At 37.3% G+C, this 20,799-nt stretch overlaps 1 long non-coding RNA gene across 1 annotated transcript; it reads right to left on the bottom strand.

Moving 5' to 3' along the window:
- Positions 1-104: 104 nt before the first annotated feature.
- LOC129269801 (uncharacterized) lies at positions 105-19,842 on the bottom strand. The gene is made up of 7 exons (XR_010294768.1): positions 19,733-19,842; positions 13,775-13,909; positions 11,803-12,363; positions 7,286-8,017; positions 4,975-5,035; positions 2,705-3,398; positions 105-996 (listed from the first exon to the last, which is right to left on the bottom strand). It is a non-coding gene; the product is annotated as an uncharacterized LOC129269801 (long non-coding RNA).
- Positions 19,843-20,799: the final 957 nt, after the last annotated feature.

The following is a 20,799-nucleotide window of genomic DNA, read 5'->3' as shown; positions in this document are numbered from 1 at the left end:
CATGATGAAAGTACAATTTGATTGCAAATAAGATGCACTTTAAGGTGTTGCTGATTTTCTATTTTTCCCCAGGAAAAATAATGAAGTTGGGTTTCCTTTTTTTTGATATACCCTGTATAGGGCTAAACAATTCTACAAGTAGAACCAGGGTAAAAAACCAGAGATAAAACACAAGAGGGAAAAACTCTGGAAAACCTTTGGATCCACTTTTGCAGAATTGTTAAAATGAATTGATAAAAATACAATGGAATCATGATAAAAAAAAAAGCCATGCCTTACATAAACAATAGACAATTCAGATATTCGAATTGTCAGAAATTAGATAATAGCTTGGACCTGCTTCTTGTAGTGACACAAATGAAATCTTAAAATACATAACAAAAATAAGTTCAGGAGTAGCAAAACCAAATTCAAGTCATACATGTGATGCCTGAAATATTTTTGACAAAGTGACCTAAAAGTTTTAAACTGTTGGTTCCTTCAATTTGATTTACACGACAGAAGATTTATGTAAAATATTTTGAGTTTGACTTCTAGAAAATGGTGCTTGCTTCTCCAGGCACATGGACCTTTGAACCCAATGTTTTGCGATGGATTGCTCTGATTGGTTCCTGGTGCATGTAACTGTGATCTTAATTGGTTATTGTAATAAGCGATTGATTGCAAACATTTGTTATGTAGCCTTAAATAAAAAAATATATATATTGGGATATTTAAAGGCAGTAACTTTGTCCAGGATTCAAGATTAAATCAAAATCAATTATTCATCTGATAATTCAGTCATAATCTGCAATCCTGTAGGTTAGTCAGGAATGAACTGTAAAGTCAAGTGGTCAGTTAAAATATCTACAATCTCTGCTTCCATCAGGCACTGTTTCCATATCTCACACATTGCTGTGCTGGGCCACCCACATGATCTGTCTGTCCTTGTCTCTGATAGACCATCTCTCTCACCAGATAGGGGGTGTGTCCATGTTGCATACTGAGTCACATGACCTGTGTAAAGAGGAAAGGAAAAAACATTTTAACAATTTTTTTTCAAAAACATTCATCTCACTATGATACATACCGTATTCATAAAAAAAAAAACTTTGTATTTGGGGAAAATGCACTTCTGGTGTTTATTGGGCAACTCCATAAAGTATTAGATTTGCCAATCTGAAACAAGAACATTTTGGTATTTTGGTAAGGAAATCTGGTTTTCCAAAGAAATATCATTGGACAACACATTAACTGGAACTTTAGAAATCAGTATTTTGAATGAAACCATCGTGTATTGTATTTTTTCCAGTACTAATTACTGAAGATCAGTACAATTTGCACATTTATCAACAACACAAAATGAAATGAAAAAAAATCACTTGCTTATTTAGTTTTCTAACTTGGATATCTTTTTGGAAAAGACATATGTGAATAATGCAAATTAGAGGGGAATCCAACCATAGTCATAGTATGATGTGTGGGAAACAAGAAAAATAAAACAGAATGGTGAAAATTTGAAAGAAATCAGACAGGAAATAAGAAAGTTATGACAGTTTTAAAATTGAGGTCTCTAAAACGATGTAAATTTCAATGACAAGTGGGAAGGACACCTTTTCAATAGGCCATGTACTTTAACCCTATCTTAACTGGGCTATTTCGTAGAACCGGATTTAAACTACCAGAGTGTATAATAAAATTTTCAATTTCTTTTTATTTTTTTATTTATGCAAATAAGTATATGAAATTTGCCATAAATTTGGTTCTTTGTGTATGTATTTGCCTTTAACTCAATTTATATAGCTAGTAGAATGCTAATTTTTGGTGGGAGTATCAATTATAACATTTCTAACAAACATCTACAAAAAATAGCAAAAATGTTAATTTCTTATGTATTTTATTGTTTTTTAAATTCTTATGTATTTCTTTGTTTTTTCAAACCTTTGTTTTTTAGTGTTTTTCCCGATGAACTATGTCGAGGACCCTTTTGCGATCATAAATAGCATAAAATAAATCCTTTTTAACCAACAAAACTAAAAATAATCATACATTTATGATTTTTGGTTGAAAAACACAATTTGCATTGACTTTTTACACGGAATCACGTTTTTGAGCAATTTCTTGTCTGACATGCACTTACACAACGTTGCGTAATTTTGGAACCGCGTACCCGGGCGTCGCAAATTTGGTCTCAAAAGATGCGCAAGACTTGAAAGTAAAAAGTCTATGAGCGGCGCAGTCAAAAAAATTCGTGCGACGGCGTAGTGACAAAATTTGTTGAGGGGGAGGTCAAATTGATCCCCCCCCAGTTTAACAAGGGTTAAAGGATTTGTGGTTTTTTCTCTAAAGTACCTATTTCCATGGGGCAGTGCTCCGAAAATAACAATGTGTATCCTCATGAAAGTAAAATATGGTTTAAAATAAAACTTTTGAAAAAACAACAATTTAACAATTCTATGTATTGGAGTAAATAGGAGAGTAGTCCTTGCCTTACATCATTATGACATCACCAATGTGGCAAATTTGAAGTCTCCATGGGTACAGCGATAACAATTTTTTACAACTTTTAAAAATTCATAACTTTTTCACAGAGTGTCCGATTTTGTCAAAACTTTCAACCATGTACTTGTCTGATTTTTCTTCTTCCGATAAAAACAACTTGTTATTTGGGTAGGATTCCCCTTTAAGGCATAATATTGTTTGATAACAAAAGATCTTGACCCACCTGCACTTTCTCTGCCTCTTCTATGGTACACGTATCATCTCTCTGCTTCCTAAGATTCTACATCTCTGCATAATAACCAGGACCTGGAGCTACCATTGGTGGTGGTGGGGGCAGGAGGGCTGGGTAGGAGGAATAAACAAATATTCTCCATCTCTACATAATAACCAGGAGCCAGAGATCTCACTGGTCTTGGTGGGTAAGGAGGGCTAGGTAACTGGAGGAATAAACAATGATTCTCCATCTCTGCAGAATAACCATGAGCTGGAGCTACCATTGGTGGTGGTGGTGGAGCAGAAGGGCTGGGTAGCTGGAGGAATTAACAAAGATTCTCCTTCTCTGCATATTAACCACAAGCTGGAGCTACCATTGGTGGTGGTGGTGAAGCAGGATCAAGGGCTGGGTAGCTGGAGGAATTAACAAAGATTCTCCTTCTCTGCATATTAACCATGAGCTGGAGCTACCATTGGTGGTGGAGGTGGTGGAGCAGAAGGGCTGGGTAGCTGGAGGAATTAACAAAGATTCTCCTTCTCTGCATATTAACCACGAGCTGGAGCTACCATTGGTGGTGGTGGTGAAGCAGGATCAAGGGCTGGGTAGCTGGAGGAATTAACAAAGATTCTCCTTCTCTGCATATTAACCACGAGCTGGAGCTACCATTGGTGGTGGTGGTGGAGCAGGATCAAGGGCTGGGTAGCTGGAGGGATAAACAAAAAACAGATGCTTCTATGGAGTAAAATTGACAACAGAAACCATTGGACAAAAACACCAACTAAAAATTCAGCACTTTTGTCACTTCCATATAAACCAACCTCTCTATAGGGTCATGACTTTGTTCACAACACAGTGCTGATTTACCCCCAAAACAGTCATAAAATCTGGAGTGATGAATCTTAGTTGAGATAATAACGAATGTAGAATGGTGATTTTTGGACTCCATCAACCCCCCCCCCCCCACTCAACCCAAATGACTTTTGGGGGAAGCAACTTCTCACTTTTTGCTAACTTTACAAAATTGGTGTTGTATGCCGAGGGAGATCATATTGCATCAAATGAGCATGATCCTATTGATTCAAAAGACCATAATTTTATGGTCAACCCCTGTTATTGTGAAAGATCATTTGATAATTCTACTTCTATCCATTTTCACGATATGGAATGAGCGAGGTGAATGATTAGGCTCTACAATGAATGTATAGCCAGACAGACTTCCTGAATCATCATTCATCATACATCTGGAAGACTGACGTCATATGTCCAGTTCGGAGACAGTATTTATTACATGTAGCAACTTTTGGATGGATTTGGCATGATCGACTGTCAGTATCATCCGAGTTCTTGGCTCTAATAAATTAAAAGGCCTTTGGTGTATATGTGGGAGAAATCACATATTTTTCCTGCAAAATGAAAATACAATCCGTTCCAAGAGCATGTTTATATTGCAACTTTATGATGGACTTGGCATGATTGACTCAGCATAGCAATTCTCTGTCAATATTGTCTGATTTCTTACCTCTAAAAGGCCTCTTGTGTATATTTAGGACATATGACTTTAAAAATTTCATTTTTTTATAGCGTAATAAAAATAGAATTATATTGGTGACAATTTTCCTTTTATAGACATCAAATCACAATCAGAAGAATTTGTATATCAGGGTTCCCACACAAATTTGAAAACAGAATTCCATGACTTTTCCACGACTAAATTGCTGCTTTCCATGACTTCCCGTGATGTCCCGAGAGTTATGTAGAATTTGGGATGTCACAAAACTTGGGAAAATGGAAATCATGAACACCAATTATAAAAGCAGACTATGATCACAGAGTATGAGAGTTGCGAGACACGACAAACTGGGAAGCTGCCATAGCCAAGAGGCATAAATGCAATTCCATTACTTTTCCATGACTTTTCATAAAGTTTCCAAATTCCCTGACTTTCCATGACCACAAAGTTTTCCAGGATGTTCCAATAATTTCCATGACTGTGGGAACCCTGCATATGTATTTTGATCTGGATTCTGTTATAATTGGGCTATAATCAACAATTGAATTAACAAAATTTATGTTGACGATTGTATGCATGCATATGAAACAGGTTGGATATATTTTATTTTTCTTCAATTGTTGACACAATTGTCAGTAGTGAAAGCAGTTTATTGACATAGATGATAGTATGTCAAACTTTATTTGTCTAAATCAAAATGTCAACTTTCTCTGGCTAGTTAGAATTTCTAGAATAATCCAAAACGAGAAAGAAATTATACTGAACTCACCTTCTAATTGAAAACCTATTCAAGCTTTTTTTGTTGATACTGATCCTGTCAGGGAGGTGTCCTGTCATAAAAAAAAATCATACGATAGATTATAAAACTACACTGTATGCCTTCATTGCAGAAATAAGATTAAAGACATATTGCCAGCAAACAACTTTTTTTAGATCCAATCCAGGATGAAGTGTGGTCAGGTCCATATCAACAAACGGAATGCCTCTGGCTGTCAATTCAATATATCAGCAGTGATTTTTTTAAAACAACTTCTATGAATAATTTTTGGAATGCACGAAGGAAGGCACATCATGTAATATTTTTAGGAGAGTACATTGTGAAATATTTGTATATCTTAATTCTTAAAATGTCACTATCAAATGTAAATGGAACCCATTTTTCATGTTCAATAAAAGAACCGTGTGAAAGGGTAAATACACGTAGCAAAACATAGTTGGAACACCTCTGGCAGTCTCAGCTGCACTACGCAATTCAATATACAATGTCTCCAGGAATTATTTGTAACATAGAACAATGCAAAATAAGATGAACTATGTTAGAACCAAAATATTCCTAACTTGGCTATTATATATATATATATATATATATATATATATATAAAGAGAACAAGGGTAGGCGTAGCTTAAATCAAGGTTCCCCAGAGCTATCTACCCTTTTGGAAAAATTGGTGATGCCGAAAAAATGTCTCTGCCGGGAATCGAACCCGGGCCCCCAGCTTTGAACGCCAGGGGGGGGCCCGGGGGCCCGGGTTCGATTCCCGGCTGAGACATTTTTTCGGCATCACCAATATTTCCTAAAGGGTAGATAGCTCTGGGGAACCTTGATTTAAGCTACGCCTACCATTGTTCTCTTTATCCATTTCTTTCACACAATATTTAAATAAAAGAGTTGCCAAAGCTGTAGTACATGTATAACTTCACACATTTATTTATATATATACAGTATATGTATATAATGGAAAATGGGTAAAGCCTTTGTTTTTCACCTCGTTGCACATTGTGATCGGTCAAACATGAATGATTATGAATCATAATATGAAAAAATGCAAATGCAAATGCAAATGGTGATATAAAGCATTGATCACAAAAGGTATGAAAATTTGCATTATCTCAGTTAATGAATTATAATCATTCATGCATGACTGATCACAATTTGGAACTATACTGTAGCTGAAAAGCAACATCTAGATGCTTCCTTATTTCCTATGATTAATGTATACATTTGTATATTCATTCATTTTATGAAAGCCATGTAACGAGTTTTTGTCTTTCATCATAGTTCTTCCAGTCATTTTACACTGTTTTTAAGGTACAGATTACAAATAAATTCCTATGTACATACACTTTTAATAGCAGCAGTGCTGATTTTGAAAACAACTATTAACATGAGTAATTATTCATAATAAACAGCATCCATATGATTATAAAATCATTCATTGATCCTGAATAACCTTTGACCTTGATCATGTGACCTAAGATATAAGGCTCAGTCTTTAAAAAAAATAGTTCCATGAACGGCATTTCAATACCCACAACATGGTCACAGTGCATTGACCGTGAATGTCCTTTGACCTTAATTATGTGACATGAAACTAATGAAAGAGAATCAGTGATACTTGAGTACTCTTATGTCCAAGTTTCACGAACAAGAGTGACATAATTCTTTAATAAGTTATTATGACATTTCCGAAATTTAACCTCAGTTAAGGTTTCAATGTTAATTCCCCCAACTTGGTCTAGGTTTATTGACCCTAAATGACCTTTTACCTTGGTCATGTGACCTGACACTTACATGTAGAAAGAAACTATATAGTGATACTTGATTACCCTAATGTCCAAGTTTTATAAAAAAAAAGGTCCATATACTTTCTAAGTTATGACATTTCAAAAACTTAACCTTGGTTTTCAATGTTGAGGCCAATTCTAGTGCCTTAGGGAAAGATGCGCCTATAGTCTCACTATGCTATGCAGGCGAGAGCGAGACAAAGTTAATTGTTAGCACTTCATATTCTGGCACCTTAGGAAAAGATGCACCTATAGTCTCACTCTGCTATGCAGGTGAGAGCGAGAAAACATTAATTGTTGCCACTTCAGTGGTAGTGCTCGTTGAATCTGTCCACCACCCAAAATATAAGACAGGCACTCGCCTGCCAAGCACTTATTTCCCCATTGAAAAAGAAAATGATATGAAAATGATCAGACCACATAGTTTTCGTCCCCCTAAAAGTCCCATGGCAATGTGAGGGGTGTTTTATCCTACCACCATTTAACGTCACTCGTAATAACCCTGTTCAACATACCTCTTGATGATCTGCAGAAGTTCCTCAAGGTAGTCGCCAAGGGTGTGAAGGACGTTCCCGAAAACCTGGTCTTCTTGTAGGCTATCTCCACTCTCCTCAGGGCATCTCCAACCAGCCAGCGATAGCAGTAGAAGCTACCCAATTCAATTACTGAAGGGTCTTCTCTTACCAACAGGTTAACTCTAATAAGACTGGGGTATTTTTGGAAAGACGGCCGCCGGGGCTAAACGCCCCCTAAATATCTCTGCTGTTGTAAAGTGATTTTAAACGAGAATCCACTCATGACATGATCAACAAAATTGTATATTTCATTGTTCCGAAATAATTCAAATCTATTTTCAATCATACTATTAAACTTAAAGAATGCACGGAATTAGAATGTGGCTGTAAATCCTTAAAAAAAAACCTTCATGTGCTAATTTTTTTCTTTGTGGCATCCGAATTGAATGCACATGAAAAAACAATTAGTATCAATAATGTCCTTTATAACTTTGAATGCGTCTAAAATTTCTCATTTATTCCTTTGTTTCGCAACCTTTTTTTTTTCTTCTTTTTTTTTTAAATGGAAATCGTTGGAGGCCCCCAGTCTTTTTAGGGTTAAGAGGCATGGTAGAGAGACCCAGCTGTAAAGAGGTCTTGACCGTACACCAGTTTGGTACTGCAGGGCTGCTGATGGTAGGAAGCAATACGGGAGAGGCATGCCTTATGCTCATCTGCTCTGGCTCTAGATTCCTGGAAAGAAAAACATGAAGGCTTAAGAATAAGTACCTTTTTTTTATAGAAGTGGAAGATTTCATTCTTAAAGGATCACTATTTTTTAAAGGAGAAGAGTTCAGTAAAATACAAAAAAAATAATCACGTACTAAAAGGATAACAATAGGTATTCTTTTTGTAATATCATGCTTCTTTAGATAAGTTTGTTTCCAAATAAATTTGGTTTTGCTCTGTTTTTGCTTAAGTCAATAAAATGACTGAGTATAGTCTTTATTTACTGGCTGTTAGTAAACTTGCCCTCACTCTTCTGCTATCGATGTATTATAGTTTATGTTTTCAATCACAGGGTGCGACATAAGCGCTTGCCCGATTGCCCGGGGCAAGTAAAAGTAAGAGTCAGGCAAGTGTTTTGAAACAAAGACAAAAAGTAATTGCCGAATCGGGCAAGCAAAATTCTCCTATAAAAATAATATTTTAGAAAGATTCCCCATATTTCACCATGAAAACTATAGAAAAGAAATAGAGACAAAAAAGCCATATCATTTTCTTCTTTCAAAAAAGTTTATAAGTCATGATTCGAACTGCAAAATTTGCGCGATTTTGTGCAAGAGACACACAGCTCAGACACATACATATATACACACACAACCTCACACACAGAATCAATGGCATGCAAGTCTAGCATACCTAGCTAGCGCCTGGCCACGTCCACGCAGCCCATATGCATGTAGTTAATACCTCTTTCATAAACCCAATTATGCGGCTAATAGCAGCATAATTTGGTCGTAAAATCGGAGGAGGACCAGAGTTATCCGTATTATTTTGATGCTGAAATTATCCGCATAATAGCGGCATCGGGACCAGATTTTGACTTTATGAACGCAATCCAAAGTAATGCGGATAATTGCCATGGTGCGGTCACAAGGTCACCCTTTTCCAACACAACCGCATCGGAGGGGGTGTGTGCGGTTGCCATGACGATTATCCGCCTTTTTCAGGACGGGCGCTCGTAAAAATAGTGCGGATTATTTTCGGAGTTTGTGAACGCAATTTTTATTGAATTATCCGCATTACTCTTAGGCAGCTAATGGGAGGATGGGTTTATGAAAGGGGTATAAGTTTCTACCGACGAACGAAGTTTGCACTGGAAGAAATCTCATACAGAACTGTCAAAATTCACATTTCTTACCAATGGAAACTCTTGTAATGTCCATATTTCCAAAAAATTGAGGTAATTCTGTCATTTGTAAGCAGTAAAAGAAGAAATCATCACTTCTGTATTGCTTCAAAACGATCGGGTTTTTAATAATATCGTCTGTCACATATGCATTTGTGTGTATGTTGATAAACTTGAATTGGTTTCTCTCGTAACTATTTTTTTTAGCCAAAAAGAAATTGATAATTTTTCTTCTTTATTTATGACTGGATAGTTTGAGCTTTCTTCCTCTCTGTTTTCTTTCTTTCTGCTTATCTTTCCTACATTTCTTTTCAATCTTTGATCTTTCTTTTTTCCCCCAACCATCCTTTCTTTTCTTCCTTATTTTTTCTTTCTTCCTTCATCTCTTTCCTTCATTCCTTCCTTTCTTTCTGTTCTACTTTTCTTTCTTTTTTTCCTTCCTTCCATCTATCCTTTTACATTTTCTTTCTTCCTTTCTCTAGTTGTTTCTTTTCCTTCCTTCCATCCATCCTTTTTCCACCTTTTCTTTTTCTCTTTTCTTTCTTCCTTTCTTTCATTTTACCTTTTTTCTTTCTTTAGTCCTTTCTTACCTTCCTTTTTCTTCCCCTTGGTCTTTCTCTCTCTATTTTTTTTCTTCAGTTTTTTTACTTTCTTTCTTTCCTTCTTTCTTTCTTTCTTTCTTTCCATCATTCTCTTCCCCATGGCCATTCTCTCTCTCTTTTGTTCTTTTTGTTTGTTCTTTCTTTTTTTTTTCTTTCTTCCATCCTTTATTTCTTCCTTTCTGTCTTCTTTATTTTTCCCTTCCTTCCATCTATCATTTTACCTTTTCTTTCTTCCTTTCTTCTTTCCTTTCGTTCTTTCTTTCCTATTTCCTTCCTTCCAGCCATCCTTTCTTCAGCTTTTCTTTTTCTCTTTTCTTTCTTCCTTTCTTTCCTTTTACCTTTTTCTTTCTTTTTCTTTCTTTAGTCCTTCCTTTCTTTCTTTTCTTCCCCCCAGTCTTACCTCTCTATTTTTTTCTTTTTTCTTTACTTCTTTCTTTCCGTCCTTTCTTTCTTTCTTTCCATCTTTCTCTTCCCCACAGCCATTCTCTCTCTCTTTACTTCTTTTTTTGTTCTTTCTTTATTTTTTCTTTCTTCCTTCCTTTATTTCTTCCTCCTTTCTGTCTTCTTTATTTTTTTTTCTTTCATTCTCTCCCCCTCTTAATTTTTGTTTTCTTTCTCTCGTTATTTTCAGTGATTTTCCCTTTTTTATTGTGTGTCTTAATCCCCAACAAAGTACATGGAAAATATATGAGATTAAGAAATTAATTAAAGAGCATATTGACCATATTTTTTGTCAAGATGTAGAAGATAAAAATTATTTTTTAAAAAGAAATACAATTACACGGTATACATCAGTAGTCATGTTGAAAAATATATTAAAATAGCCATCAATGGTATGGAATGTAAATCGTAAGCCTATATTGTTTTGAAGCAATAAAACTTTGTTTTCAAGGATTTTTTTCGGGCAAGTGAAATCTACATTCGGGCAAGTATTTTCCAACTATTTGAAAATTTACTTGCCCGACCGGGCAAGTGCTTCAAAAAAGTTATGTAGCACCCTGAATCACCAAAAAAAAATTATCTTTTCTCATTAATATAGTACTAATACAGTATTCTATTTGTATGGGAGAAACAGAGAGAGAGAGAGAGATGGGACTAAGATTGATTTCCCCTTTTCTGCTTCCTTGAGTTTCTCAGCTGCTTCTTTCTTTCAATGATTTTGAACTGTCCATTCTTGTTGACACCATTATAAAATAACAGGGATGAATGTATTGGGGACTTTAAAGGAAAACAATCTGGAAATTCATCTAAACAGCACAAACAATACATTATACACAGGTCTGTCATTTGTATTACCCACCCCATGACCCCCGGGAATGGTGCATCACTTGTCTAACGTGCATCCGATTTTACTTTACCATGACACACCTGTGCGTCTAATCAATAACCGACACCCTCGTCAAATTTATTAAACCATTTTCGGATTTGGACTGTGCTTCTGTAGATATTGACGCAACAAAGGTATAGTGACTGACACTGGTGCACACCACGGGCTACGTTGTGACGCACAAAATAGGTAGAATGACTGTACCTTGCGTCACTAATTTGATGTAAATGACTCATCCATGACGCACCTTTCCCAGGGATCATAGGGTGGGTTATACAAATGACAGGTGTATTATTCACTAAACTTTCGCTCAATACCATTATACAAAATGCACTGTGACTCATCTTGGATGCAGTCCGATACAGTCTCTCATTTGCATATCACTATAAATGCTGAGTATACAACCATTTTTTTATAAAATAAAGCTGTATACACCAAATATTGATTCTGTATTCTGCTCTGGTGGTTAGATTTTTATCTTTTATTCAGGGGCCTAATGCAGAAAGATTTGTGTTTAAACCCAAGTCAAAATATTAAGCGCATGTCCCGAATACGGGTGCTTCATTGGCTGAAAATCAAGTTGCTCAAGATTTTTTTTAGTTGCATTTTATCGCAAATCTTTATACAACGGGCCCCAGATCTCTTTAATTCGGGGTGGACTTTAAAATGTATAACTAAAATGTGAAGGTTATCTTACCACTTGGAGAGAAACTGGCCACAGTTGTCTGACAGACTTGAATCCCTGATCATCGTAGCAATATTGGTTGCCTTCTCAAATGCCAAGGACAATACAACAGTCTTTGTGGAAGGACTTGACATCCTTGACACCTCCCGACATAGCACTTGAGGCAATGACATTCCTCACTGCCTAATCTATGGTAACATATGGACTCCTCGGCCTTGATTACGAGCTCACACAGTATAGTATGTCATGCACAACTTGTTTGCGGCAGTTGCTGCTGTTGCAGAACTACCTGTATCTGCTTCATCTGTAGAGGGAGACCGACCAGCAGTGACCTTTGTAGAGACTACAGCCTGAGCCACCCTGTGCAATCAACTGTCTTTGAACTGGTGTAATTGCTGAGCAGCTTGGAGCTGGGTGGCAGTGTCCGACAGAACCATTTGCAGAGTGCCTGGTCTTTGGACAGCATGGGTTGTGGAGTTTGACGAAAGCTGCACATTGACAAGGTTGGCTTGGGTGATTGGGTTGTCAGAATGATCTGGTGTCCTCTTGATGGCTGAATGATGTTGATACCGCCTGATGAATGAATAAAAGAAATACCATGTGTGATATCAACTGAATGTCTCAAAACTAGTAAAACTACTGTAACAAACAGAAGCAGTACCAACATTTGTGTATGATCATGGCATATATATTTTTTTGGTATTCAAATGAAATAGTAATACCTTCCCAGAATCATCTATTGCAAATCATGTAGAGAGAGTACACAAGGATCTACATGTAATCTTACTTTTGGTAACAGGATGAAAATAAATATGAGACAGTATACTATGAAAAATACAATAAAAAGGTTATAATGACAGATTGTTGACATCATATCTCATCAGTGATTTTACGATCTGGCTCAAACCTCGTCTGGTCTCCAAAACATGATTTCGAGATAATTGCGGTCAAAGTTTGGATGTTTTTTCAGACGCTCATAACTTTGCGCTTTGAGAGAAACCAGGGGAGTGTTTCACAAAGATTTAAGTATGACTTTGAGTCGCACGTAAATACTGAGTTGCGTACGGTATGAAAGGCTTTATCGCATTGGTCAGATCGTGTCATGAGGACGCGCACTACTGCGTATCTATCAATAAGATTGCACGTTGCATATCATGTACGCATAGCCATTTAAGTGCGACTTACATGTAAGGCATACTTAAATCTTGGTGAAACAACCCCTGATCAATTATTTACACCAATTTAAAGCATACATTCTATTCTTTTGTAATATACAAAATTTTGTTCGCAATTCGTATTCATTTTTCAATATTTGAAATGAAGCGCATGTATGCATTTCAGAAGCTGCTGATTTTTACCCCAAACAGGTTTGAGCCAGTTCGTAAAATCACGCGAACCATGCACACTGTTTTTTAGCGGCATAAACCACAGTGTGAGCCAGTTTGTAAAATCATTTATTCCATGCACATGTTTTTTTTTTTTAATAATAACGGTTACTTATATGCGCTTTACATAAAAAGTATCACAGTGCTTACAATTGTCAGAAATAAAATATGTATATAAATCTTAAGTAACAAAAAAGAATAGAATTGTATACATTAAATTGCATCAACTATTGGTGTTCTCAACTGCGCCAGATGAGGCCTGGTGGCCTCTTGCATAAACCCTGCGCCAATCACAAACGCGGAGCATCTAGGTTGGGTCTTTGATGTATGTGTACCATTCAAGAGACTTTATAGTACACAAAGAATGGTTTGAGCCAGTTCATAAAATCAAAGGAGGTTGAACCGGTTCATAATGCCCTCATTTTTTAAATAATGCAAATAATGCAAATTTCGATCTGAAATTTGGCAAATCAATAGAGTGAATCACAGGCTTTCAGAATATGCAAAAAAAAAAAAAAAAAAAATCAGGTTTGAGCCGGTTGATAAAATCACTGATGATCTTATGAATGGGGAAAGTACATGTAGAGTGAAATGGTTACCTTGTGGGAGTTTTATAATTGACCTGCTGGTAACCTTTGACCCGTTTGCTGAGCTGAACTTGTGTCCCTGATTGTAGCTGTACAGTGTTGGTTGTGTAGTGATTAGCAAAGCTTGTCCATTCCAGCTCCACTCACCTGCAGATGCAAAAAAATACAAGATAAAATTTGGACATTATTACCTTTGAATTCTAGAACTAAAAGAAGTCTGTTTTTTAATATGCTAACATGGCATTGAAATTAAATCTTTTTTAGACAGAAAGTAAGGTAATGAATAAATATTTTTTCTGGCTCAATGATCAGTAATATTTGGAGAATCTGACATCATTCTAATATCTGAAATGCTTCTATACATGGAACCAGGCATTCAATAAAGTGCAGCATTTATTGTCTGTTATTGAAATTTCACATTTTTTAGATTTGCTTTTTGTTATCTTTCAGTTCACACTATTTTTAAGAATGGACAGTGCTGTTAGACTTAAAAGAGCAAACAAATAGCAATATGAATAGATTTTCCATCTTAAAGATACAATTATAAACTATATTGCTAAATTTGAGGAATTTTTTTTGGATTTTTCGACTGAGTAATAGAGGTTTGAACTAATTGTAGTGATCTTGCGAGGTCTAAAAAATTTGCAATTCTTAAGAATATCAATTTGGGTGAACTTTGAAGCTCTACATGTATAGCAAAAAAATGGACCCATGTTGATTGTTGCATAATTGGAATATTCAGGTGCTAAAGTATCTATAATGTTTGGAGATAATGACATGGATTTCACTTGAACTGTGGAACATCCTCAAGTGGTTGGGAGTGATAGTGATACCATCAATCATGCGAGGGAGGCCTAACGTAAATCGTAACTTCGAGAAGGGAATATGACTAGCATGTAAGTGGAACTGCCACTGGCATCCAGTGCACAGTGGCAAATATCAGTAAAGGGCAGGTCCAAGAAAAGGACTCCCTAGAAGTCAACATTTCATCTCTGTAAGAGGTTATCTTTGGTTGAATAAGATGGCCCAAATGTTGAATTAAAAAAAATTTCCACTTCCCTCATCCGTCTCTGACCGACCTCTGGATGTATATTCATCTGTTATCTCAGAGCATCCGAGATGCACATGATGCTGCGAGAGCCACCCTCCGGAATACACAGCGAGGGATGAAGCAGGATTATGACATAAAGGTGTACTTGTGGCAATTTAAGGAAGGGGACCGAGTATACCTTCTCACCAGACCCCCAAGGGAAAATGTAAGAAGCTGCAATCTCCCTGGAAGGCTATAATCGTGAAGCGATATACCCCTTATGTGTACCGGGTGACCTATCGGAACATGGCCTGACTGTAAATCACAATCAACTCAAAAGGTGCCTTGAAAAGACCAAGCCCTCAAGCCCTGACTGGAGGGAGGAAAGATATTGCTAAGTACTGTAGAACCCTCGATGATGGATCCTTCATGATTCAGTGTGATGGATGCAATGAAATGGTTCCATGGTGCATGTGTTGGTGTTACCCATGCGGAAGGAATGTCCACTGACAAGTATTATTGTCCATTTTGTAGCTGTGGGTAACCCATTTCCTTTTCTCTTTTCAGATGGCCAAGATTGAGCTCCATGCAGATGAGGAGATATTTGACCCCCCCCCCCCAATTTAGATGGACACTCGCCCTCCTCCTCCCCCCAAAGGCTAGTTGGCAGATAGTTGAAAGCCCGGATAGGTCCAGTCCCACCACCCGGCACTAAGCGGAAGCGTACATGGCTACGAAAGTTAAGACGTCTTATAGAAGTCAACTAGGGACAGGGTCCAGGGATTCCTGCCCCAGCCATGAAAGGCATTAAGACACCCAAAGCCATGGGGAAGGGAATAGGAAGGGTTAGCAAGGGCTCCATGAATCCTGGTACCAGTACCGGTACAGGGACTTTTCCTAGCAAGGGGAGAGGGAGGGGTCTCCTCAATTATCTTAACAGACAAAATAATCATCTCAATGTCTAAGGAATACCCCCGCTTCTGCTCCCAGCTCCCACCCCTACCTGAAGGGTTTGACATCCACATGGCTGGTATGAAAAAAGGGGAAGCGCATGGTGACAAGGCACCCTGTAGAGGTTGTTGGTGGGGTCCTGATCTATTGCGCCCCAGAGTTCTATGGACCCCAGCTTTCTCTCCAGGGTGCTGCCGTGCTGGCCCACAGCCCCCCAGCCCCCCATATATGATGAGGGATTCGTTACAAGCCGGGAAATGGGTTGCTGCCTTCCCACATTGTTAATTCGGCATTGCTGGGATGGCAGCCTACTTTACAATCAATCAGATTCCAGGCCTTAGGGCTGTTCCCGCAAATCAGCTGATTTTGGAGACTGATGCTCCGCATTTCCCTCCTTGCCCAGACAGGACGGTGACTTCATCTGAAAGCCTGGGTGATGTGGGGCGGTGGTAAGGGGTCTTACGTTCTTCTCTCCCATGATGCATTATTTTCACTCTCTGGAGAATGTTTTATATGCCGTTTCGTGGTGGAGAAGGTCTGAGAAGTTTTCCCAACGTACCAGGCCGAACTAGACCACATTTTACATCCCCAAGTAGAAAGTGTCTTTTGGCTGTCATCTTTCGGACCCTCCTTTAGTCTTCAGGGATTGGTAAAGGTTGCGGACCCTTATCCAGGGGATATTAGTTTGATTATTTTAAAAAATATTGTGCCAAGTTGTGTCACACATAAAATTATATATCCAGGTGATATTTTAGTTATTTCAAAAACATTGTGCCAAATTACTGTAAGTAACAGATGAATTTTTTTTCTTAGAGCTCACCTTACAAATCATGAATCGATTATTATGCCGTTATCTGACGTTTTCCACCTTTTTTTACAGCAAGGAAGCCAGGAATTTGTGTCATTTTGTGATCATTGTGCTTACTACATGGAGAGTGGAATAATCTGGTTTGTACACTTGCATTTATTTCTGGAGGATATACTGTGAACATATATGATCAAGATCACTACCAAGTATCCACTCTAGTCCCATCAACTTCTTTCTGTGCATGTGGAAGAATGATCTCGTATCTCCAGAAGTAGAGCCGAAAGTGCAATATATATACTCTTCCAAATCGTCGTGATTTGTGGGTCCAACCTCAATACCCTTCATACTACCCCGGCATACTACCCACATCAATCTCGTTGACTTTATTTAACTTTACATTTTGTCTTAACATGTGAATTATCATTCATGTTACTTTGAACTTTATATGCATCAGTCTGATATTTCATGGAATAGCTCGCTTCATACTGTTCTGATTATCCTTGCCCGATTCACTATGCCTGTACAACTAGATTAGAAAAGCGTAATATCGATCGTAGATGAAGCCATTCAGAAAAGTTTTCAGAGTGACAAGTTCTACAATAATGTGGGACTGGCAGTGCGTGAAGCAACTGAAAAGGATCTGGGGACATTAATTGAGAGAATGGAGCGAGCCAAAGCAAGAATAATTGACTTAGAATCAGCGATGGATTCCAAAACAAAGGAGATTGAGCACCTTCATAAGGTGATCGATGGTCAACGAAGTTCAATCCAGTCCCTCAATGCATCAGTGGACGATCAAGAACAATACTCAAGAAGGAATTGTCTTCGGTTTTGGGGGATCCCCGAAACGGAAGGAGAGATCACTCAGATCACGGATGAGATAGTCTGTGGCATAATCCAAAGTAAAGTAAACATCCAAGTTAGCAAGAGTGACATCGATCGCTCTCATCGCGTAGTACCGAAACAGGACAGGGGAGGATGTGTGACCACTGACCAGGCAATCGAAAACAAAGGAATCCAAACCAAGAGCTATCATCGTGAAGTTTGTGTCATATCAGAAGCGGAGGTGACGAGAAACGAAAGAAGGCTAAAAGGAACAAAAATCGCCATCGAGGAAGACCTCACGAAAGTGAATGCTGACCTGCTAAGAGCTACAAAAAAATGTAAAAAGGTCATCGAAGCTTGGCCATCCGAGGGAAAAATAATCACGCTCCTTCTATACTGGAAACAAGACTATTAAATGAGTCATCTGACACAAAGCTGACCTGGATTAGATATGAAAAATTTATGAACCCAATGGATAGATAATTCATGGTTTCGCCAATACATTATTTGACTGATGCATATGTCATGCATACATGTACGTTAAATTTGATTACCCTTGTTAATTTTTCCTCAAATATTTTATAGCTCATTTTCCCCTTTTTCTTTTTAAGCATATTTCTTTGTTTTTTTTATATTGATTTGTATATTTTCTCACTTCATTACCAACCTCTGACTATTCTGTTATACTTTTAATGTTTCATTTCATTTTTAGTGTTTATTTTTTACATTACATTGTTTAATGTGGTAATGTTTTCTTCTGCTACTTGTGTGATAAGCAATGATGAGTCACGTATATATTCCCATTTCACGATATTGATAATAAAGAGTTTGTTCAAATTGATGTATTTGAAGTAAAAACTGAAAATCGTGTCAATCTAGACAGATTACGACTTAATCTAAATTCTCATTTCGAGAACGACAAAGATGTGAGCTTTAAACCAAACGCCCGTTGAGTATATATATGACCATGATGACTATGAATTCAAATGAAAATTAGATACTGATGACACTACTCTTCTTGCCTCCAATAGTAACTTTAATGAACTATGTGCAAATGTTAATTTTAATCTCTCAAAAGTCGCAATATGGTTTAACTTAAGTGCAATAAATTGTTTAAATGTAGATAAAACAAATTATATTCAATTTTTTAAGTATAATTCTAATAATGACATGTCATGTGTGTTTTGAAAATTAATGATAAAATAATCAAACGTACGGTAATTCTTTGAGATTTCTCGGAGTAATTCTTGATGAATTTGGAATGAACATACCGTATTGATATTGAGGAGTAACTTTACAATCCATTTAATCCAATGTCATAATCGATTATGAGAGCATGGATTACACACTGTAGTGTTAGAACGAGGCATCATACTTTAGCTCATGACATTGGATTCTAAAGTAAAGGTAAGCCGATATTGATAACAATTAACATATCGAGAAAAATTTCAAAATATTCTGAATCATTTAAAGTATGAATTACCTTTTGAATTAATATTTTATATCAATTGTAATCAACTGAAATGCACCAAAACGGGAAAAATAAACTTATAAGGGGAAAAAACAGTGACTTACTTCGGCTGTAGCGCAACTCCCAGACTTAGGTTAGCCTACTCGTAACCCAGAGAGCTCCCGCCCGCACAGCGGGCGGGAGCCCAGAAGCTTACCGTGTATTTGACCATATTCACCGGACTAGGGTGATTTATGGTCTAAATATTTATCCAAATGAATTGTGAAAACAGAAAGTATACAATTACCACGATTATATGGATGAAGGTCTAACGAGTGGCAGTTTCCTGACATCTGGGCACAGACTGGAACCTCAAAAAAACGAAAAGTTCTCTCCTCTACCCCAGTCTCGATCGGCCATTTTGTTACGATTTTTAACAAAAATGGCCGATCGAAACGGGGGTAGAAGGAGAGAACTTTTCGTTTTTTTGAGGTTCCAGTCTGTGCCCAGATGTCAGGAAACTGCCACTCGTTAGACCTTCATCCATATAATCGTGGTAATTGTATACTTTCTGTTTTCACAATTCATTTGGAGAAATATTTAGACCATAAATCACCCTAGTCCGGTGAGTATGGTCAAATACACGGTAAGCTTCTGGGCTCCCGCCCGCTGCGCGGGCGGGAGCTCTCTGGGTTAGCCTACTCGCTACTGTCACTATTTTATCCTAACTTAATACCGGTACATAAACATATGGCCATTGAGTCCCTGTACAGATGGAGCTAGAACTTTGGTCTCTGTATTTGGGGAGTGGAGCCAACGGAGTTCAGCGGAACAACCAACATAACACGTTGGTTTCCCAATTCACCTTATGCGAATTTATTTCGTTAAATAAATCAAAACACTCACCTCTAAATTATGCACGTACTACAAGAAACAAAACAGCTTTTTGAAAGACATGTCTGATCTGCTTGCCTTTTTTTCTTTCGTCACATTCTTGAATATGGCGCGTCCACTGTAGTATCGGCGAAACGTCCAATAGCAAAATGAAAAAAAAAATCAGAATACCCCATGTAAGAAACCGAGCAGCCCGCTACTTGGGGCTACTTGGCGCCCCTGGCGCTAGTCAAGTGATTGTGCTTTTTTGGGGGGGGTCGTTATTTTGTTTTAATTTCGTAATAAGTGACCCCAACTCCCATCCATAAGACGAAAGAGACTTTAGCGACCTCTTAGAACGGGGGGAGGTATATAACGAAAGAAGTGTGAAAAATTGAAAAGGTTACTATTTTTAAGGGGAAAAAAGCTGAGCCGACGAATGCCCCTTGTTATTCTCGTCAAAAGGTGATGATTCTTGACATTTTATAACTAATGCCCCAATACCCATCCACAATACAAAGTGACCGTTGAGCAACGAAAGGATGGGAAACCTTTATCGCCAAAGAAATGAGAAAATTGAAAATGTTCATATTGAATAGGCCCATTTGTCGATAGGCATAAGTGATGATTTAAAAAAAAATACCCCGAACCAACTCTTGGAGATTTTTTTTTAAGAACTACTTAGAAATGAAGAGCTGTCATGGCCGATGAAATAAGAAAGTAAAGGAAATATTTCATAGCTTTTAAGCAAAATTTTGATTTTTTAACCATTGTATTATTTGTCAAAAACTGATGAGTTTTTATCATTATTTCGTAATTACTGCCCCCCCCCCAAAAAAAAAAATGCAAAAGGCACAAGTGAATGCTGAAAAATACTCTAGGATGGATAAGGCTTCAATCAAACGAAATAGGATGTAACAATTTGTAATGTTATTTTTATAGTAGAAATTTCCTTTTGCTAAACAAAAAGTGTTTATATATATATATATATATATATATATCTTGATAACAGCCCCGTTTAAACCCCATCCAAAAGACAATAAAGACTGTTGAGCAAACTTATAGGATCGATGAAAATTCATATTCATATATAAAAGATT

The sequence above is a fragment of the Lytechinus pictus genome, chromosome 10 (assembly GCF_037042905.1).
Source record: "Lytechinus pictus isolate F3 Inbred chromosome 10, Lp3.0, whole genome shotgun sequence".
NCBI classification, from domain to species: domain Eukaryota; kingdom Metazoa; phylum Echinodermata; class Echinoidea; order Temnopleuroida; family Toxopneustidae; genus Lytechinus; species Lytechinus pictus.
Note: the sequence above shows the minus strand (reverse complement) of the source record. Positions and strands in the feature narration are given on the sequence as shown.